The sequence below is a fragment of the Bos taurus genome, chromosome 18, assembly GCF_002263795.3.
Source record: "Bos taurus isolate L1 Dominette 01449 registration number 42190680 breed Hereford chromosome 18, ARS-UCD2.0, whole genome shotgun sequence".
In the NCBI taxonomy this organism is placed as follows: Eukaryota; Metazoa; Chordata; class Mammalia; order Artiodactyla; family Bovidae; genus Bos; species Bos taurus.
This window is the reverse complement of record NC_037345.1, coordinates 37,150,058-37,174,120: the sequence shown is the minus strand read 5'-3', so window position 1 is coordinate 37,174,120 and position 24,063 is coordinate 37,150,058. Positions and strand designations below refer to the sequence as shown.

At 38.2% G+C, this 24,063-nt stretch overlaps 1 long non-coding RNA gene across 1 annotated transcript in view; it reads right to left on the bottom strand.

Annotated features, from left to right (window-relative positions):
• LOC112442299 (uncharacterized) overlaps positions 1-24,063 on the bottom strand; it is a 210,183-nt gene that overhangs the window by 26,024 nt on the left and 160,096 nt on the right. The gene's annotated exons all lie outside the window — the stretch shown is intronic.

Below are 24,063 nucleotides of genomic sequence, written 5' to 3'. Positions count from 1 at the left end.
TTTTCATCAACTCTTCAATTAATATTAATATCCTTATTAATTGTCCATTCAGTGGAACACTAATCTAGACAGATCAAACTTTGCTAGATTAAAAGGAAACCCTCTGAATAGAAATCCCTTTTGGTTTACCCAATATATTGTAAAGGTTTTATTGTTGTTGTTGTTTACTTTTTCAAATAATGGTACAGAATATACTAGAATTTCCAAGTGGCTCAATGGTAGAGAATCCTCCTGTCAATGTAGGAGACTAGGGTTTAATCCTGGGATCGGAAAGATCCTTTGGAGGAGAAAACAGCAACCCACTCCAGTATTCTTGCCTGAAAAATCCCATGGACAGAGGAGCCAGGCAGGCTACACTCCGTGAGGTCAGAGTCAGACATGACCAAGCCACTGAGCACACACAATAGAGCGTACGGTGAACGACTGGCCGTAAATCTTCACTCTTACTTGCACCTACACTCTTGTCTTACAATGGGTTGGGGCAAGTGGCACATGGGCAGAAATACCAGTGACGTATCTCTCCTGAATGTTGTTTTACAATTTCCACAAGGCTGCTGTCTGGGTTTCTGTGCTGTACTGGGCACAGTTCTATTATTGTGCCATCTACATTCGCTTATTCTACAATCATGGATGCCCGTAAGATGGACACAAGATTCATTTCACTTTCTCTATTCTGTCTAATTTAAAATCCCACAAGCTATAACAGAAAGTAACAAACACCAAAAGAATTACTGTCACCATGATTGTTTTCACACAAAAAATTAAGTATTATGCCGCATTCCACAAAGACCTAGTAATTCCTCTTTAAAGATAACTGAATAAATTAGTGACATAGTCAACTTTTAAAGCTTTAATACATTTTAGAGATCATCATTTAACAGACAGAATTGAGAAGCTAATCAAATTCTGATGGGGGGTAAACACCAACACCTTTAAAGATACAAGCCAGTGTAAACCCAAAGAGTCTCTGGAGAGAAAAAGGAAAAAGGGAAAAAAAGAGTATGAGAAGGCTTTGGTAAAGAAATGAAAAAAGGAAAATTTCACCACAAGGCAAATTCATTTCAAAAAATTGTCAGTTGTAACAACCAAGTTGGTGTTCATCTCAACACAAAATTTTGGGAGAATAGATTTTTTTTCACCTTCACAATTCTAATACAATTGTACATATCTTAATATATTTATCCAATAGCTTTATCCAATATTACTCAAGATTCTTCAGAGAAAAGAACCAATAGGATATGTGTGTGTGTGTGTGTATAGATAGATAGATTTTAAGGAATTGACCCACATGATTATACTGGCTGACAAATCCCAAATCTGCAGGGCAGGCTAACAGGTTGGAGACCCAAGAAGTTGCTACTTCATCTCAAGTTTGCTAAGTCGCTTCAGTCGTGTCCGTTGCCTTCTCCCCATCTCAAGTTTAGAGGCAGAATTTCTTCTTTGTGAGGAAAGTCAGTCTTTTACTACTAAAGCTTTACACTGATTGGATGAGGCCCACCCATATTATGGAGGGTAATCTTGTTTACTCAAAGTCTACTGATTTAAATGTTAATCTCATCTAAAAAAATACCTTTACAAAAACATCTAGAATAACATTTAACCAAATATCTGTGTACCACAGCCTAGCGAGGTTGATACATAAATTAGCCATCACATATCCATCCATTCATTCAAAAAGCTTTTAGCTGATGCTACAATGTGCAACGTACTGTGCTAAGTGGTTATACTAACATTTTTATTTATAATACATAATGAGGGGAGCTACATTGGTTTGGCATGCTTTTTGACCTACAACTTTAGCACATTTCTTAAAACTCTGTTTATGTCTTTATATAACTTTCTTCAAGATTAATTGGCTTATGTGCTTCAGAAGCACATTAACTAATGCTGTTATTAAGATATGAATAAGAAAAATACCTTAGTGTATTGCAAATCACAAACACTACTCTAATTTTAATACAGATATATGAAATATAAATATGTCTTCTTACCATTATAGTATAAACCAAAGTTTTATAGTAACTTATTTATAATTCTTTTGAAAACAATGCCTTGATGTAGTTAATTTTTTTAATGGCCAATAGAGCTTTGGAATGCACAAAATGGTATATGGGCAAAAAAAGCAAGAAATAAAGAGGTTATTTTTTTTAAAAGACAGTGACTTAAATGGTTACCTAAACCATAGGATGTTCTTTTATCATTCTTTTTTCCTTAGGTTGCTGCTGCTGCTGCTAAGTCACTTCAGTCGTGTCTGACTCTGTGCGACCCCATAGACGGCAGCCCACCAGGCTTCCCTGTCCCTGGGATTCTCCAGGCAAGAACACTGGAGTGGATTGCCATTTCCTTCTCCAAAGCATGAAAGTGAAAAGTGAAAATGAAGTCACTCAGTCGTGTCTGACTCTGTGCGACCCCATAGACGGCAGCCCACCAGGCTTCCCCGTCCCTGGGATTCTCCAGGCAAGAACACTGGAGTGGGTTGCCATTTCCTTCTCCAATGCGTGAAAGTGAAGTTACTCAGTTATGTCCGACCCTCAGTGACCCCATGGACTGCAGCCTTCCAGGCTCCTCTATCCATGGGGTTTTCCAGGCAGGAGTACTGAAGTGGGGTGCCATTGCCTTCTCCATCACGAAACCTAGCCAGGCCTAATACCATGGCCCCAGTCCCTGCCCTCGGCAATGGTTCACACCCTGAAGAGTGGCTTCTCTCTGGATCCTAACAAATCCACCTCTTATCGCTTTGTCTCTCAATGAATTTTTGCAATGAGGTTATTAACCTGTATCCTGGAGTGAGTGAGCACCAGTTACAACGGGATAGATAAATCAGATGCAAATTAAAGATTAAATATATTCTTACAACATTAGAGTCCTAACAGTATTTTTAATAAAAAAAGAAAGATAAAAATGTTTTTTACATTTTGGTTTTTGATACACAGTGATGGGGGAAATGGTTTGATATATAAACCAATGCAAGAAAAAACAAAAGATTCTGGTTTTTGCATTTTCCTTCATTCCTTATTTTACACACAGCAATTTAACAAATGCATTTCGATATCATTCAAATGGACAATCTAATCAGTATTTTTTTACAGCTTTCTTTGGGAAATTATTGTCTACTCTATTTCAAAATAGAATGGTGTACCTAAGGGTCAGGTCTGGGTTTCCACAAATATTTACCTAAGGACAGAAGCAATACTTCATGCCAATTTTCACCACTGATGTAATTTCAGAAGCCCTAGCATTTCACCCACTTCACTGTAAAGAACATTTTCCCCTGGATAATCAGTCCTGCAATTTCTTAAAGTCCTGAAAATTCCTGGACCTGCTGCTTACAAGCTTTTGGCCCTGATCACCTCTCTCCCTGACTCAGCTTCCTCATCTGCAAAATGGAAGAATTATGAAGTTGTTATGAAAAATATGAGTTAAGATTTGTAACAGATTTAGAACAGTGCCTAGTATATAACAAGCACTACATAAGTGTTAGTAGCTAAAACTTTTATTACACAGATTAAGACCAAAACTAATTACGCACAATGGTAACTTGCATCACAAAGAAATGTTTATTGGATACCGTCCCTTCCTTTCATCACTTTCCCAAAACTCTACTACTGTGCCTCAGATTCAACTTCTGGGAGAACCCATATTAAAGCAAGCCTATTAATAAGACAAGTTAGAAAGCTCTGCAGTTAAAGCAAAGGGTTTTAGATCATGTTAGAGATGCTAATATAATTATAACTCATTGGGAAAAGCATCAGACACTCTGATGATATCAGTTTGGATCTTACCCTTTATCATCTGTATATGTCCTGACCTTTAAAATCAGTGAGGAAACAATGAACTAGTCAATAAATTGAAACCACTAGCTAACTGTGGGCGGGGAATTAAATTAGACCTCTTACCTCAGATTGAACACCCCTACAAATGCCAAAAATGTAATTTTGATGTAGAAAAGACCTTTCAAAGAAAGAAAGCTCATTCCTGAACCGCAAGGTCAGCTCCCCAGCTTCCCACTGACAATGGAAATGAAGGGATGGAAGGAACAGAAACTGTGAAAGTAACAACTGCAATATTTGGAAACACTACATATGAAGGACATGAGCTAAGTTTCAGACGGCTCTGTGACCTTAATCTTGGGTGATGATTCAACAACCTATATAGCATCTTCTTCTGATTATCTCACTCTCAAGATCCAAAGCCTTCCAAGACTCTCTGCTGCCGCTGCTGCTGCTGTTAAGTCGCTTCAGTAGTGTCTGACTCTGTGCAACCCCACAGCCCACTAGGCTCCCCCGTCCCTGGGATTCTCCAGGCAAGAACACTGGAGTGGGTTGCCATTTCCTTCTCCAATGCATGAAAGTGAAAAGTGAAAGTGAAGTCCCTCAGTCGTGTCCAACTCTTTGTGACCCCATGGACTGCAGCCTACCAGGCTCCTCTGTCCATGGGATTTTCCAGGCAAGAGTACTGGAGTGGGGTGCCATCGCCTTCTCCATCCAAGACTCTCTACTTACTATCAAATGAAATAAAAAATCTTTTAACTAAAAACTGATATTCAAGACCCTAACCTACTTTTTGGTCTCATTTTTAACACTCCCCTATGTTTCTCCTACTCCTCAATCATATCATGCTAATGTTTACATTCTTACACACACACACACACACAATGTTTCCTTTCTTACTTCCCTGCCTAGGTTCCTACCTAGAGAGTTTTCCTTTTTGCATCCTAGGTCCCTGTCAGAGCCATGGTTTCCACACATTCAGCAGGATTCTAGTGAGTGTTTAACAATCAGCTCTGGGTGCAGGGAGCCCTGTGTTACAGTGTTTGCCAATTTCTGTGGTGTAAATACTTCACGGAGATATAGTGGTTGATTTCATCCTAATTAGGTGTAAATACAGTGGCTGACTTCAACCCAGTAAGGCAACATTAACCCACAACAAAATTTCTGAAAATATAACAACGGACTGCAGAGAGGCAATATAAGCTGATACAGCGTGTCATCCTTCCTAATCCTCTCTGTCATGTCCCAGTTTCCCTTCCCCCAGGAAACATGACATGAGCCACCCTGGAACTTCCTCTCCACTTAGAGTACTCTGTATTTAACTTGCATTATTCTCTTCATCATATATTTCTTCAAGAATTTGCTTTCTCTCCCTGCAGATTATAAACTATGTGTAGGTTGTTTCATTGCGTTTGTTTTTTTCTTTTTTTTTTTTTTCCCCTTGTTAAAGCCCATACAGAATTTGGGCAAAGGGCCTGGATGATGGGGTTCTGAAGCATCAAATTCCCAAGGTCCAGAGCAAGATGGAACAAAAAAAAAAACAAAGATTTATAGAGAATGATCAAGGAAAAATTTTACCTGCTCAGAAGTAATATTATGAAATTTATCTTTTACTAGGAAAGAACTGACAGCCTGTTCCCTTTAATGTTAGATTCTGCTCATTTACCCAAAGTAGAAATGAGTCATAGAAAAGATAAAAGATAATCAGGGACTTCTGCCTCCTGCTTTCTTTTTTGTCCTCTAGGCATGCCACCTGAGCCTCAACACCCAGACGTCTTGTTCTACAGAAAATGAATCCCATTCACCACTTCTCCTTAACCCCTAAGAAGTGTTGCTCACCAAGAACATGAAATTACTAAGGGTAAGTATCATGTTTTCTTTGCTTTTATAATCCCCAGAGCCAGCCTAGTATTTGGCATCCAGCCTGGAAAATCCCATGGACAGAGGAGCATCATAGGCTACAGTCCATGAGGTCGCAAAGAGTCATACATGACTGAGCGACTTCACTTCACTTCTTCAGGAACTCAATGTAGGTACAGTGAGTAATAGTAGAGTGAGTATTATTCATATGACATCCTTCTCAACTGAGCCAAGCTTTAGATTCTTACCCAGAAGATAGATTGTAGTAGTGAGGACACTTGTTTGCCCCAAAAACTAAATATTGCAAGACTTGTGAGTTCTCCACGTGCTTGTTATTAGGGTAATGTCAAGACTCAAGTGCCTTACATTCATTTTTCCATCCTGCCAGTACCTGTCTAGTACCTTTTATGTACTAGCCAGACCCAGCGCTAGACACTGAGCACATTTCTTCAATGTCAGCATTTATTTTGGGGTGATACAAAACAATAAAAGAAAGTTTCATGAAGTTTTTGAATGACCTGGGACATTGGCTTGACACAATAGTATAACAACCTTAAGGAAAGTACTTGCTTCCAAATTCACACCCAGTATACCAAACCCATGTAATTGCCAATGTTTCCTAAACTACACATCTCTGAATTACACATAAAGAGAACTAATACTGGAAGGTTTTGAACACTAATAGTGTGTTATTAAACATGCTTTAAGATACAGTCCATGCTTTGTCTGAAAAGAAATACATTTGTGGCTAACATTAGACCAAATAAAACCAAGATTTATGTTTAACCAGTAAAAAAAAAAAAAGATACAGTCCTCAGGAGACAATGAGCTCAAAAGGCTTGAAACACTCAAGTAGAGTTTTCTAAATTTCTCAGAAAAACTTTCCATCATGCAACTTAAAATGTGCTGATATTTAATAGTGAGATTTGTCTTCAAGTCACAGATATTTGTCTCTGACAGATAATATGAGGGTTCATTCATCAACAAGTACTGTCGTTTTTACTTACAAAATATATGCTTTATCTTGGGCTTCCACCATAACTCAGTTGGTAAAGAATCCGTCTGCAATGCAAGAGAACCCGGTTTGATTCCTGGGTTGGGAAGATCTGCTGGAGAAGGGATAGGCTACCCACTCTTGTATTCTTGGGCTTCCCTTGTGGCTCAGCTGGTAAAGAATCCACTCGCAATGTGGGAGACCTGGGTTCGATCCCTGGATTGGGAAGATCCCTTGGAGTAAGGGAAAGGCTACCCACTCCAGTATTCTGGCCCAGAGAATTCTATGGATTGTATAGGCCATGGGGTCACAAAGAGTCGAACTTGACTGAGAGACTTTCACTTTCAAGCCCCACGACACCAAACCAAGACTACAGTTTTGGCCTCTCCCAAAAATGGAATCTTGGACTTCCCAGGTGGCGCTAGTGGTAAAGAACCTTTCTACCAACACAGGAGAAACAAGACATGCATTCCATCCCTGGGTCAGGAAGATTCCCTGGAGGAGGGGAAATCCACTCCAGTATTCTTGCCTGGAGAATGCCATGGACAGAGGAACCTGGCAGGCTGCAGTCCAAGGGTCACAAACAGTCGGACATGACTGAAGCAACTTAGCACAAAAATGGAATCATAAGCCAGTCAGTCAGGAATCACCTGGTCAGCACTACTTAGATAATCTGCCTAGTAGGCCCCTGCCATCCCCTAAAGGAAAGTGACCTTGCCATAACCAATCCACTTCTTGCTAGTACTGGTATCGCCTGGTTTTTGAAAGTTTGCTTTGTGCCACTTTGCTTTTACAAAAGATCTGCATTAGTACGTTTTTTGACTAACCAAAAGAACTCTGAAGAGGATTTTCATTTTTTATTTTAAAAAAAGCAAAAAATGAAAAGTGTTCAGCATTTGTTTTGCAGTGAGCCTTTACAGAGGCAGCAGGCAACCAGAAGAGCAAGAGTGGCACCAGCAAGCTCCTTCCCCAGGAACTACACTCAGCATCTCAGCATCAAGCCGCCATAACTCTGAACCGTGTCTGTGAGCATCTGTGCTTTATCTCAATTTATTATGTGCATCTGTTAGCAAGATATGTCCTAAGGTAATTGCTTCTTCACTTTACACCATTTTGGCTTATGAAGGACTTCCTAAGAAGGTTCTACTTTCAGATTGAGGGGGGAAACTTGCATACATTCCTGTCCTGCTCCCTTCTGCCTATGAAGTCTTTCCTTTTGTACAGCTCCTCAGAGCTCCTTTCTGTACGCTAGATAGGATGCTGCCTGTTTATCCTTGAATAAAGCCAGTAAGACTTTACAATTTACTCAGTTAAATTTTGCTTTTTAACAACACTAAGGCAAGATGTTAAGAAGGGGACAGGAACATATGGGAACTCTGTACTTCCCCCTCAATTTTTTAAAAACCCAAACTTCTCCAAAAAGTAAACCCTATTGATTTTTTTTTTTTAAGTACAAGCTTCATTTCTTTTTCATGGAAATCTAGAGGCTATTTCATCAACTCTAAATGTATTAAGACACACAGAGTTTTACCATTTTTTAAAACTAATTACAACCTGTTTTCTCATCACATTTCTAGATTCTATGTAACAGATGGTGAAAATGTCTATTCTAAAGGCCTAAAAACTATTCCTGTTCAAGAATAGTGGCTATTACCCAGTGCCCTCCATGCAAGGGTTGGAATACCCAGGGTAGGGTGCAGGGAGAGGGGGCCCACACAAACAAGGGGATAAACAGAAAGCAAATCCTCAGGGTGCTAACAAGAATAGAGGGAACTCCTAGAGGAATTAAAAGTAACCCCCACCAGGAACCTAGGGGAATCATCTATACAGAGAAAGAAACGACTTGTTTGAAATTCATTCACACTGGCAGGGTCAATAGAAAAATTTCAATGTAAATAACTGGTGACCTTAAATGTGTATTTGCTGAATGCTGAAGCATTGGGAGCAGAAATAAGCAGAGGTTTCTGCAGTAGCCAAATGTTGCCTCTTATCACAGTGGAATGGCCATTAAAAGAGAAGCCCTGAGACTGTAGCAAATGTAGATAGAGGCCAATCAGATACCCCTGCGAGAGATATTTAAAGATTTTTTTCTTTCCTATTCTCTTTGTAGAATTGGATAAGATTTGGGGGAGTGATAGTGCGTCATTATCTTAACCTCAGAGTTGAAGCAAAATATGAAGGGATTAATGTGGCTTTTTCCCCCTCCCAGGAACATCTTCACCTTTATACCACCAGCCCCTCATTCATCATCAGCAAGCTGGGGACAGTTATGCAGGGAACAATGGCAGCAGCGCCACAGCACTGTGGATTTAATGCTATTTCTGTCTCTATAAAATCTTCAATAATTTGTTTATGACTTCCAAAATTCAACAATAGGGTGCAAATGTGATTCCACTTATGTTAATGTGTACTTCCTTCTCGCATATCAGATTCTGAATAAAAATTAGGCAAGTACTCTGTTTTGAAAATATATAAGATGTGAACTTGCTGAGAGGAAAAAAAAGCCTCCAAATGCACTATCCTATCAAACACATTTTTTTAACTTAATAACTTAAGTGAACTGTTAGTGAAATTACAACCTGCTTGTGACACAATAAATTTACAACAAAATTCATTCCATAAATTATTCAATTCCATGACTGCAGTCAAGGAGAGAAATATCACCAGGAGCAGGTGATTAGCATGTGAAAGGAAAAACCCATATCCCCACTGAAACAATCACTGTCAAAGCCTCCTATTGGAGTTTTGTAAAAATTACCATTAAGAACACAGATTTAAGTCTTTGTAGTCCCTATAAAAGGACTAAGTATTTGATTTACATTAGATTCATTTGTTCTTTCTTCAACTGTCTCTTTCGCCTACAAACCATAACTGCCTCAGTAAATGCTTGCTCAATCAAGTGTGCATTAAAACAAAAGAATTTAACTTCAATAAAACTGATGAATCAGGGCCAGAAGTTAACTTTCCTTCCCTCTGTACACTTGGCTTCCAGGTAAGCAAAGCAGAAATTTATGTCTGCTGTTTCACAAGGGAATATTACAGGTTTCTGTTGTGTGGTCGGTCATATCTATAGATTCTTTCCCAAATCATTTGAAGCCAGACTTGCAAGGCAAAGGGGTTTCAACCAAACTACAGCAGTGAACGTTTTCTGTAGGCAGCATATCTATGTAAATGGGACTGTACAATTTCTACCAACTCAACACATAAAAGATGGTCCTGGTAGATTAAAGAAAGGCTTCCAGGATCAAGATGGTTTTCTGAATCTGGGTTACAAAACCCCAGCCGCTGATATTTTTAACCTATCATTGGGGATATTGCTTGACCTATATGGTAGCTGTTCTTCAATAAACCCGAAGATAGATGTCATCACATTATTTCTTAAACATTTGAAAATGGAATACGGTTATCTTCACATATCAATACATACATTGTTTTCATTTTGGCAGATACCTTGCAACTTGTTTTTCTTGGGGACAGTTCTTTTTTTCTTAAGTAGTGTGTGGTAAGCAAGATAACACTTTCTCCAATTTGTTTCTATATGATGCAGCAAGCCCAAACCCAGTGCTTTAGCGGGGATGGATGGGGTGGAGGGTAGCAGGAAGAAGTTCAGCAGGGAAGGGACATATGTATACCTATGGCTAATTTATGCTGATGTATGGCAGAAGCCAACACAATACTGTAAAATAACTATCCTCTAACTAAGAATTTTTTTAAAAGAAAAGAATTACACTCCTTCAAAGATGTCCATGGGTTTCTCAGGTGGTTTGGTGGTGAGGAATCTGCTTGCCAGTGCAGGACCGCAGCAGACCTGGATTCAGTCCCTGGGTTGGGAAGATCCCCTGCAGGAGGAAATGGCAATCACTCCTCTATTCTTGCCTGGGAAATCCCATAGACAGAGGAGCCTGGCAGGCTGCAGTCCATGGGGTCATAAAGAGTTGGACATGTGGTCAGTTAAAGATGTCCATGTACTATTTTCCAGAACCTGTGAATATATTACCTGGCAGAGAGGAATTAAGGCTGTAAATTGAATTAAGGCTGCAAATCAGCTGACCTTAAAACAGAGACACTATCCTGGGTTATAATCCAGGGTATTTAATCACAAGAGTTTTTAACAGTTGAAGATGGAGGCAGACAAGTGAGTCCCAGTGTGATACAGTATGAGATAAAGACATAACTGGCCACTGCTGGCTTTTGAAGATGGAGGAAGGGGCCATGAACCAAGAAATGTGGGCAGCCTTTAGAAGATGGAAAAGGCAAGAAAACATTCTCCCCCAGAGTCTTAAGAAGGAATGCAGCCCACTGACACTATGATCTCAGACCACTGAGATCCATATTTCAGACTTCTGACTTCCAGAAGTGTAAGATACTAAGGCTGTGTTATTTTAAACTCCCAGGTTTGGCGTAATCTATTAAAGCATCAATAGGAAAATAATGCAGAGTACTGAATTACCACTTTCTATTCTGAAAGGCAAATAAAGTGAGGAAAGGAAAAGAATTCTGCCAATTGTCAGGTTGTTCATAAAGGTAATCACAGAAGGAAAGGTCTAAATGTTAATTTTACATAAATTCCCTGAAATTACATAGGAAGGAATCATTCAAATGGGTATTTATGTTTTGATTACTATCACCTTTTTTCCATTTATCAGGAAGATTCTTAAGTATTTATGAATCTACCTTCCACAGGTAGTACAATACTTCACCCCATATAAAGCTTTTTTTTTTTTTTACCTTAGGTAATGCCTATTTTTCACCTATTGTCTGATTCTCCAGAGCCATCAGCTACTGCCTGGTATTTGGTTTGTTCTTTGATACACAGACACCATCTAAAGGAGCACCTTTACCTATAAACGTAAATTCTTACCAGACTGTTTAAAGAAAGAAAAACTTTTCCTTGACCCTCTTTATTTCCCTGGCTAGACCCGAAAATTCAATCGACAAAAAAAATTAGGATAAAGACATAAAAATTTAACTAACGTAAGTTTCTAGTTACACTGGAGCCTTCATAAGGAAACAAAGACCTGAAGAAGAGGGTTAACCTGAGTGTTTTGATACTAAGTGTAATGAAAAGTGCAAAGTCCGGGGAACATGTGATAGGACAAAAGGGTACAGGCGAAAAGTAATAACTGGGGAAACCTTAACAGAGCGTGTTCATTTGTACTCCTCTCAGCATTCCTCCACCTTCGGAGATAACAAAGGCAGGAAGGGCATCTCAAGTTAAGGTGTTATGATCTGCTTCACCAAAGAAGGAGAAGGTCAGAAGGTCCTTCCTGTACTGACTGTTTCTCAGATTCCTTCAGCTTGAAATATTCAATATGCCAAGGTACCATATTTGGGGATATCATGTCCTGGGCCCTATCAATTGTTCAGCATGGAAGGAAACAGTCACAGAATTACAATTTGGAAGAGAAGAAAGAAGCCTTATGTGATCTAGTTAATTTTATCAGAAAAGCAATCAACATCCAAAAGGTAGAATTCTCTCCCGAGATCACATAGTCTGGAGTAAAAGTAGCTTAGGATACTGGCCTGGACCTCTTTTCACAACACACAGTGCAACCTAAATGGGTCATTCAAATACACTCCCTCATTCATCTGACAAATATTTATGGAGTGTGTACAGGGCACTGCTTTAGACATTATACAACGGGGAACAAGAGAGATAGCTACATAGTTAACTACAAAGAAACTATGTTAAATAGTCTAATGGAAGGACACAGCCAATCCACAAAAATAAATCAGCAAACAAGTAACAAGTGTGGTAATGAAAATGGCACCACCGACTCAATGGACATGAGTTTGGGTGAGCTCCAGGAGTTGGTGATGGACTGGGAAGCCTGGTGTGCTGCGGTTCATGGGGCCACAAAGAGTTGGACACTGAGTGCCTGAACTGAACTGAATAATGAAAATGTTACCAGTTGATGTGATAGAGGACTAAGGGCATTTCAGATTGGCTGATCAGCTAAGGACTCAAAAAATCTGAGTGACAAGAAGGAGCCCAGCAAAACAGGGAAAGAACATTCCAGGCACTAGAGGTAACAGCTATTGCCAAGGCTACAGAGCAGGAACCAATCTGACCTTTTGGAGGCATGTCCTGAAGGCCAAGTTAACAAGAACCTGGTAATTAGGGTGACAGAAGTAGTAGATGGGTGGCAGAAAGGTAGGCAAGGGCCAAATCAAGCTCTAGAATCTCTTCATGTTACATGTAGCAATATTCATGTATGTTTTTATTTGTATTGACTTTCATGTTATAATGTGAAATGTTCATGGAGACAGATTTGTTTAATACACAAAGCACCTAATTTTACCAGGTAAATATGAACTCAGACCTGCCCTTTCTTTTCAAGGGGAAGGACTGGTTACAAAGAAATCAACAACAACAACAACAAAATGAGTGGATTGTCTGCACTTATAGATGACATTGTGATAGATTTAATAAAGTTAAAGCTCACAAGGACACTCTAAGGGATGAAATAAATGAAGGCACATGTTCCCTGCAGGAGGAAGCCTACTTGACAGTTACTGAGCACACACTAAGTGCCAGGCACTCTAATAGGTGCTTTACCTACATATCACTCAACAATTTAATATCTGAACCATGTAGACATTAAGCCTCTGGCTCAAATCTGCAAATTTTGTGGAGGAAGAGAAACTACACATTGGCCTGTCTGCCTCCAAATGTCACGCCTTCTCCACTTTACCATCTACCATTGACACTGACCAAAAACTGACCGGCACAAGTCACATCATCTCTAAACATTTCCTTCATTCTTTTTTTATATGAAATGACAAGCAGGACCTGATGATCTCAAAAATCCCTCTCACCTCTAACTTTCTGTGATTCCATGATCATACTGTTAAGAATTGCAAATGATGCAACTGATAAGGAATTAATTTCCAAACTATACAAATAGTTCATACAGCTCAATATCAAACAAACAACAATTCAATCAAAAAGTGGGCAGAAGACCTAAACAGACATTTCTCCAAAGAAGACAAAGATGGCCAATGGGCACGTGAAAAGATATTCAACATCACTAACTGTTAGAGAAATACAAATCAAAACTACAATGAGGTAACCTCAAGAGGGTCAGAACAGCCATCAAAGAGTACAAATAATAAATGAGAAGGAGGGTGTAGAGAAAAGAGAACCATCCTATACCACTGGTGGGAATGTACATTGGTACCGTCACTATGGAGAACAGTATGGAGGTTTCTTAAAAAACTAAAAATAGAAACTAACTCAATATTGTAAATCAACTGTGGTTAATTTCAATTTTTTAAAAAAGAAAAGTTTCCTCTCATCAAGAAGTTTGACTCTTGCCTACACCCCCTGAACACCAGGGAAAGCAAACCAAACTTTCCCTGCTGGTGACGGGGAACAGTAACAGAGGCCAACACTAACTGATGATGCTCTCCTTTACTTCCTTCTCACCAAATCATTATTACCTCCAAATCCACAAGACAGTCAATCTGGACAATATTTGTGTGTTGAGACACCATTATGAGGAAACTGCATTCACAGATGAATTTTAAGTACAGCTCTCAGCAGCTCACTCTGCAAATGTCAGTATTTTGCAAAGTGTCAAATTTCTCCATACCAAGCTTACCTCCTTCTACTCAAAATCAAATAGCAACAAACACAAATTTGCTTCTAAGAAGCACAAACTGTTTCAGGGAAGTAAAGTTCTCTGCCTTAGAGGCTAACAGTAAACAAAAGATTCTATAGGAAAGATTTGTCAGCCTGGAGACTTCGGGCACCATCCTGCCCAAAGATGCTGAGAACAGATCAACACAGCAAACAGAGTAAAGAAGCAGATATTTGAAATCTTAGTGGCCCAATTTGAACTCCTGGATTAAATTGTGCCTGAAGCCTATTGTACTTTTCAGATAGTTGAAACAATATACTCCTTTTTTGCTTTAAGTTGTCTGATCTGATCTGATCTGTCTTTTCTGTTGCTTGCAATAAAAACAAAAACAAAAGAAGTCTAATAACCCATTTGATACTACAGTGTTAATATAACATTCTTCAATCACAAAAATTCCATGAAAATCTACTGAGTGTGTCTGTAGAACAGAAACACAATTAAATTCTTAGAGAGCCACTGTGACTCCTCTTTCAACTAAAAGGAAATGCGTTTATAGAATCACCATAGAAGAAACTACATTGGAGTTATATATATCCTTATCTGTAGCAGAAGAAAACTTCAGCAACATGTTTTTTAAAAATAAGTTCTATCTTTGTCCCCATCTTTCATTTTCATTTTTAATAGATCATCAGCATGTCATCTCTGTGATACAGCATATATGGGACTCTACCTGAAAACAAATATAATGTAGAGATTAAATACAATTTTCTAATAAGTGACTTCCCTGGTGGCTCAGATGGTAAAGCATCTGTCTACAATGGGGGAGACCCGGGTTCAATCCCTGGGTTGGGAAGATCCCCTGGAAAAGGAAATGGCAATCCACTTCAGGACTATTGCCTGGAAAATCCCATGGACAGAGGAGCCTGGTAGGCTACAGCCCATGGGGTGGCAAAGAGTCGGACACGACTGAGCGACTTCACTTCACTTTCACTCACTTCTAATAAGTATCCTAATTATGTACACATGTAACACATTGTCCCGTGCATGAACCAAAAAGTCTTCCCCTGCACTAGACCATGTGAAAGTGAAGTTGCTCAGTCGTGTCCACCTCTTTGCAACCCCATGGACAGTAGCCTACCAGGCTCCGCTGTCCATGGGATTTTCCAGGCAAGAATATTGGAGTGGGCTGCCATTTCCTTCTCCAGGGGATCTTCCCAACCCAGGGATCAAACCCAGGGCTCCTGCATTGCAGAGAGACGCTTTACCATCTGAGCCACCAGGGAAGCCCATGTAGGCTTTGCCTTTAAATAATTGCATGATTTGGCAAAAATTGTTTTTCCATTCTTTTAGGAAATAAGAATGTTACAGACCAGTAATTAGTAGTAAATCTAACTGTAAAAGCAACCTGTATCTGGAGATCTTAACAGGCAATGAGATTATAATCCATCTGGAGAAAGACGGACTGATAGAGAAATAAAAATGAGTACACAGTGCCATGAAGGCAAATCCCAGGTAGCCCATTCAGAGCAATATTTAATCAGATAATGTAAAAAGAACACATGGGGAAAGCAGTAGACAGAATCTGAACTGATGTTCACTGTGACATTACATAGGTCAAGAGATGACAATAATGACATCATTTATTTATTATGAAAAGTCTGTTCTCAAAAAATTTCAAAGCACTTTGCCAACTCTTAGGTAAAATGCTGATGGTCATAAATGAAACTGAAAGGTGAGATTCCTTTCTTTCCCCTGTATTTCAGACCTGAGGCACTCAGACTCTTGAGAGCTGAGTCATATGGAAGCATGTGTTACAGAATATCACAAATGAAACAATATGACAATCACCAGAATAAAATGTTAAGGGGGAGAAAAAGAAATTATCCACAAAACAGAGGAATCCATTTTTTCAACAATTATTAAGGTGTATAAATGATCTAAAGTAGAAACAAAAAGTACTGTTATCTCATATTCTTGTACTGACCCAAGGAAATAACCTAGGTGAAGAAATATCATTTTTGGAGAGTAATATTAGAGCTCTTGTGAAATAAATTTGCCCTATTAGAGATATTCTCACATTAACTTTAGGTCAGGGGTTTCCTGAGCATAAAGGAAGTCTGTACACCAGGGGGAAAAAATAACACATGGAAATATGTAGACAAACTCATAGTGGGAAATGTTTCCATGAAACATGGGTGAGCTAATCTGTCTATCCAATGGTTTAGAGTAGATAGAAATTTAGGTCTTTTGAGCAGGAAATTGTTTACTTGCACACCAATTTTTTGAAGCCATCTTGGTACAACCTTACAGAATATAAAATGAAAAAGCTATATGATAAGACTGAAATGATAAAATCCTGAGATTTCTGCCATGTAGGCAGATTGGATGTAGAGTTTACTGGAAAAAGATGTTTAAAAATGGATATGAATTAGGTTATTAAGAGGCAAAATAAGATTTTGAGGGGAGGGCCATTACCAAGGAGGGAAATTCAAGGTGATTCATAGGAACAGCTCAAGTTTGACATAGCATCAAATTCAATGGGCCCAGATGGTTCACCAAAGTCTAGTTTTTAACAGTTTGCCAATCAACTTAGTTTTATGAAATATTTTACAATATAACCTCATGCATCACTTAGTAAAAAATTTTAATTAGTACTTTGACATTTATTAAAACCAGTGGAATTCATGTAATTTAGAAACCACATAACTCTTTGACTACTATTATAATTATTTAGTGACTATTTGATTAAGCATTGAAACACCTCTGAAACATTTATTACATTCTCACAGACTAAGCACATATTATTTAAAGTACATTGAAAGCTGTTGTAACTGTTTAGTTGCTAAGTCGTGTCCAACCCTTTTGCGACTCCATGGACTGTAGCCCTCCAGGATCCTGTGTCCATGGAATTCTCCAGGCAAGAAAACTGGAGTGGACTGCCATTTCCTTCTCCAGGGGATATTCCCAACTCGGATTGAATCTGCGTCTCCTGAATTAGCAGGTAGATTCTTTACCACTCAGCCACCAAGGAAGCACATTGAAAGCTACTATCTACAAATTAGCTAAAGAATACACTTCAGAGGGCAATGAAAACTCAAAGGAGGTAACATTGATCCTAGAAAGTGACCTTATTGAAGGATTTCAATATCATTACTAATATTCCTGAAGATCTCTTCAAGAAAATTAGAGATACCAAGGGAACATTTCATGCAAAGGTAGGCACAATAAAGAACAGAAACAGTATGGACCTAACAGAAGCAGAAGATATTAAGAAGAAGTGGGAAGAATACACAGAAGAACTACACACACAAAAAAAGATCTCAGTGACCCAGATAACCATGATGGTTATTGAGGGGATATTGGGTAGTTGCTCACCTAGAGCCAGACATCCTGGAGTATGAAGTCAAGAGTGCCTTAGGAAGTGTTACTACTAACAAAGCTAGTGGAGGTGATGGAATTCCAGCTAAGCTATTTCTAATCCTAAAAGATGAGCTGTTCAAGTGCTGTACTCAATATACCAGCAAATTTGGAAAACTCAGCAGTGGTCATAGGACAGAAAAAGGTTGCTTTTCATTCCAATTCCAAAGAAAGGCAATGCCAAAGAATGTTTAAACTATTGCACAATTGTGTTCATTTCACATCCTAGCGAAGTGAAAGTTGCTCAGTCCTGTCCAACTCTTTGCAACCCCATGGACTATACAGTCCATGGAATTCTCCAAGCCAGAATACTGGAGTGGGAAGCTGTTCCCTTCTCCAGGGGATCTTCCTAACCCAGGGACCAAACCCAGGTCTCCTGCATTGCAGGTGGATTCTTTACCACCTGAGCCACAGGGGAAGCCCAAGAATACTGGAGTGGGTAGCCTATCCTTTCTCCAGAGGATCTTCCTGACCCAGGAATCAAACTGGGGTCTCTGGCATTGCAGGCAGATTCTTTACCAACTGAGCTACCTGGGAAACCCCACATGATAGCAAGATAATGCTCAAAAACCTTCAAGCTACGCTTCAACAGTACGTGAACAAAGAACTTCCAGATGTACCAGCTGGATTTAGAAAAGGCAGAGGAACCAGAGATCAAATTGCCAACATCCGCCGGATCATAGAAAAAGCAAAGGAATTTTTTTTAAAAATCTACTTTTGCTTCACTGACTACACTAAATCTTTGTGACTGTATGGATGACAACAAACTGTGGAAAATTCTGAAAGAGATGAAATGCCAGACCACTATGCTAAATCCTTGTGACTGTATGGATGACAACAAACTGTGGAAAATTTTAAAAGAGATGGGAATCCCAGACCACTGTATCTGCCTTCTGAGAAACCTGTATGCAGGTAAAAAAGCAACATTTAGAACCAGACATGGAATAACAGACTGGTTCCAAAGTGGGAAAGGAGTACATCAAGGCTGTATATTGTCACCCTGTTTATTTAACTCACATGCAGAGTACATCATGTGAAATGCCAGGTTGGATAAAGCTCAAGCTGGAATCAAGATTGCTAGGAGAAATATCAATAACTTCAGATATGCAGATGATACCACCCTAATGGCAGAAAGCAAAGAGGAACTAAAGAGCCTCTTGATGAAGGTGAAAGAGGGAAGTAAAAAAGCTGGCTTAAAACTCAACATTCAAAAACCTAAGATCCTGGCCTCTGGTCCCATCACTTCATAGCAAATAGATGGGGAAACAATGGAAACAGTGACAGACTATTTTCTTAGGTTCCAAAATCACTGCAGATGGTGTCTGCAGCCATGAAATTAAAAGACTCTTACTCCTTTAAAGAAAAGCTATGACAAACCTAGACAGCGTATTAAAAAGCAGAGACATCACTTTGCTGACAAAGATCCACATAGTCAAAGCTACGATTTTTCCAGTAGTCTTGTACAGACGTGAGAGCTGAACCATAAAAAAGGCCGAGCACCCAAGAATTGATGCTTTTGAACTGTGGTGCTGGAGAAGACTCTTGAGAGTCCCTTGGACAGCAAAGAGATCCAACCAGTCAATCCTAAAGAAATCAACCCTGAATATTCATTGGAAGGACTGATGCTGATGTTCCAATATACTTTGGCCACCTGATGTGAAGAGATGACTCACTGGAAGAACCTACTCATTGGAAAAGATCCTGATGCTGGGAAATATTGAGGGCAGGAGGAGAAGGGGCAACAGAGGATGAGATGGTTGGATGGCCTCATTGACTCAAAGGACATGAGTTTGAGCAAACTCCGGGATATGGTGTAGGACAGGGAAGACTGGTATGCTGCAGTCCATGGGGTTGGTTGCAAAGTGTAAGACACAACTGAGAGACTGAACAACAACTAGAAAAAATGGGGGCATCCCCGTAAGCTCAATGTAAAGAACCTGACTGCTAATGCAGGAGACATGGGTTCAATCATGTCTTCCTGGGTCAGGAAGATCCCCTGGAGTAGGAAATGGCAACCCACTCAAGTATTCTTGCCTGGGAAATTCCATGAACAGAGGAGCCTGGTGGGCTATAGTCCATGTGAACACAAAAGAGTTGGACATGATTTAGCAACTAAACAACAACTAGGAAAAAAAAAAGAAGTGGGACATATAACTGACAATCCACAAGTGGAGGGAAAAAAATGGAATAAAATAAACTGATCAACCAAAGATAGGCAGAAAGGAGAAAAAACAAAAAAGGTACCATAAAATAGAAAATTTAAATAAGCCCAAAACATTGGTAACTAACATCTGGGTGAAAGATCACTACCTATTAAGAACAGAAACTTAAATATTCCAGTAGAAAACCCATGGTTGGTGGTGGTTTAGTTACTAAGTTGTGTCTGACTCTTGCGATCCCATGGGGTGTAGCCTGCCAGGCTCCTCTGTCCATGGGATTTTCCAGGCAAGAATACTGGAGTGGTTTGCCATTTCCTTCTCCAAGGCCATATTTAAAAGACCTATCTAAAATAAGACAACATAGAAACAGTGAAGATAACTATAAGAAAAGATACACTAAGCAATTCTTAGTATTAGGAAAAAAGAAAACTTTAGGCAAATGCACTAGAAGGACAAAAAGGGGTATTTGCCAATAAAATTCAACACATGAACTTTTGGGCATATCTAACAACACAGTTTTTAGGAACCAGCATACACAATAGATGAACCAAGAGTACGAATATTTAGTATTTGAATAATATAATTAACAAGTTTGATATAATAAGTATAAAATAGAAGACTGAATACAATAAAGAGCATTCTCCTCAGTCAGGGACACCGACAAAAGAAAATTGATCACATATTAGATCATGAAGAAAAATCTCATTGACTCCTGTAAAGCAGAAATCATACAAAGCCATATTGATCACAACGAAGTAGTAAAATTAGATTCATCATCAAAAAGATAGCCCCAAAACTCTATAGACTTAGAAACTTTCCCCTTGACAATAACTCATGTTTAAGAGATAAATCAATATAGAATTCACAAACTACTTAGAAATAAATGACAATGAGACAATTGTTAAAGCATAGGATTTAGGTAAACAGTACGTATATGCTCAATCATGTCCGACTCTTTGTGACCCCATGGACTGTAGCCCACTGGGCTCCTCTGTCTATGGCATTTTCCAAGCAAGAATACCGGAGTGGATTGCCATTTCCTATTCCAAAGGATCTTCCAGAGCCAAGGATCAAACCTGCATCTCTGGCAGCTCCTTCACTGACAGGCAGCTTCTTTACCACTGAGCCACCTTCTAACAGTACTCAGAGGAAAATTTAGGGACATTCAAAGACCCTGCTCTCCTACTTCTTGCCTTCTTCCCCACAAAAGCATTTCCACTGTGCACAGAAGTATGCACAAAGGTTCTTATTGCCCCATTGCTTGTCAACCCTCTCCTAAAGATTGATGCTTAGGTTTCTTCCAGATCTTCCTAGCTCCATGTCATAGAATACTACTCAACAGTTCAACAGAATAGAGTTGTACATATTGAAATGGAAAATTATTTAAGATATAATGTTAAGTAAAATAAGAAAATGCAGATACATTAAAATATTGTAATATCATTCATATTAGAATAATTTAACAGAAATTAAAACTAATTTATCAGAGAAGGAAATGGCAACTCAATCCAGTATGCATGCCTGGGAAATCCCATGGACAGAGCTTGGTGGGCCACAGTCCATGGGGTCACAAAGAGTAAGACAAGACTCAGTGACTAATACTTTCACTTTTCATTTCTTCAGGTATAGGTCTATTTTACAGAGAAAAATGTCAGGAAGAATAGCTGAGGACTAGTGTGTTTATTTTAGGTAAGAGAAAGATAGGAAGAATAATCAAGACAACATTAATAGCAATGTTTGAATTTTTTTAACAACAGGGCAGTATTTAAATAAAGTTTGTATAATAAGAAAAGAAAAAGCTATGTGAGTTATTGTAATATGATCATAAGATTCTTCTGTTACAAACAAATATTGCTGGAACCATTCATTCAGGCTTACAAACTAATTTTTGCTCAGGCAAGTTTTGCCCAGACAAATTTCTATTAATAAAGCTAGCCTCTTTTCATTTACAACTTTGGGGAAAAGGAAAACAATAGAAAGTTTTCATTAATGGGTTTAGTTAGTTACATCATTTCACAATTCTAAATTATCAGACTAGAAAAGTAGCTAAGATAGAAGGGGGAGAAGACATAAATGAAACCCAATTTTAAAAAACGTATTTATTGCTTAAGAATTGTGATGATATTGTCTGCAAAAATAAATCTTCAAAGCACTTAATGCCATCAATGTCAACATAAATTACACACCTATACCTTAGACTCAGAGTCAGACACAAGGATGTCTTTTAAGAGAAGAATTCATCAATATCATTAACTGCATAAGGTAGGAACCAAAATGTAAACTACAAACATAAGAAAAAAATAAAACGTTATATGAAGAAAATGCAAGGAAAACACTGCAACCCAATTCTCTAACTCTATAATAAAATACTAAAATAATTCAGATACACTGGTTGTTAAAAGGAGAGGGAGGGAGGAGGATGAATAAAAAAAGTTACTCTAATTTAAACAAAATTAATAAAGAAATGTTCTGCATAGTTTTTTTCCTGTTTCTACTTCTAATCATTTATCATGCAAATGAAAGCAGTAATGGAAAATGTAAAGAAAACAAATTCTGCAATATAGTGAAACCCGTACGCAGCAAGAGATAAGATTGAATATCAGAAGGAAAGGGTCTGAAAATTAGCTGTCTGTACAATAACTGGGAGGGAAAACTGTTTTATTTAGCCTGGAGGGATTTTTTTGTAGCAAACTGACTAAATTAAAATCCAGTCTATTAAATCCAGTATCATACTAGAAAATGCCTTTTCCTTGCACTTTTAGATAAATTTTCATTGATCTCATTTTACGCATGATTACATTTTTAATGAGTTGTGCAATATTTCCAGGCTAATTTTAAATCCCCTCTCTCACTGCCCCCCCCAAACTTACTGCTTGCTGGATTAACATTTCTGATAAATTGTTGGACCAGAAAGAAGGAGCATTACCAAGATGAAATAAATTACCTCCATTTTTTTTTTTTTTTGCCGCTCTAAAGTGATAATAGGAGAATACAAATGCCTACTGTCTAATTATGCCACATCTTCCAATTCATTTCACAAAAACTATTTTATTTTTATGTAATAGGCATGTTACCCTGTATTTATTATAAATGACCCTGAACAGTATATAGTCTATCAGAATAAAAAATTTCACCCCAACACTGATCAAGTAAACTAAAAACAAATGTCCAAAAGGAGCAACTTCATAAACTAAAGAAAATGGAGACAATCAGAAATCAATACACTAAGAAATATATATATATATATTTTTTTTTTACAAATTGATATTGTTTAAAATTAACTTTCAAAATACAAAATAATATTGTTTATAAATGCTTTAAAAGATCCATTGTCATGTGAGACAGGAGGCTGGGAAAGTGTGAAAACCTTAGGAAAGTAAGATCATTTTTCTCCATTAGCATTTTCAGGCCTACATGCCAAGAAGAAAGATGATTTGATGGGAATCAATTGAATTCAAGCCTCTATTCAAGAAAGAAAGCCAGAAAAAATTAAAATTGGGACCTAAAAACAAGACCTTTGTAAAAGTTCTTAAACGTCTTTGCTTCTCCCACCATAGCTACTTTTACAACTCTTTAATTCTTTGTGATGACTAAGACTAAAACACCATAAACAGATAATATTTCTAATTCAAAGACTAATTATTAGAATAAACAAAATTAATTCCAGTTCTATAGTGCTTAGAAGAGAAAACAGAGCTTGAAAGATTAAAAACAAGAATATAGGAAAGATTGGCAAGGCAAATACTAACCAGAGGAAAATAGTAATTTAGTGATTTTTAGTAATTTTAGTATCAAAGTACAAATTAAAGTAAAAAGTTTTAAAAGAAATAGAAGAAAAATTCCACAAGAAAATTTCATTTATGTGTGTGTGTGTATAGGTATAGGTACATGTGTGCACACAAAAATACATATACTTGGACACATACATGTATAAATGCATGCACAAAGTATTAACCTGAATGCTAATACAACATAGCTTCAAACTATAAAAATCAAAAATTGACAGAATTATCAAGGGAAAGTGATAGAGGAAAGATTGAACATGTTAAATGGAGACCTAGAAGGTGTTAAGAAGAAACACATATTGAACTTCTAGATATGAAAACCGTAATACATGAGATGACAAATATAGTGTATGGGATTAACAGGAGATTAGAAGAGATTAATAAACTACAAGGTATAGCAATAGAAACCATCCAAAATGAAACAGACAGGAAAAAACACACACGAGGAATAAATGAACAAAGCATCAGCGAACCATGAGACAACCTCAAATGGCT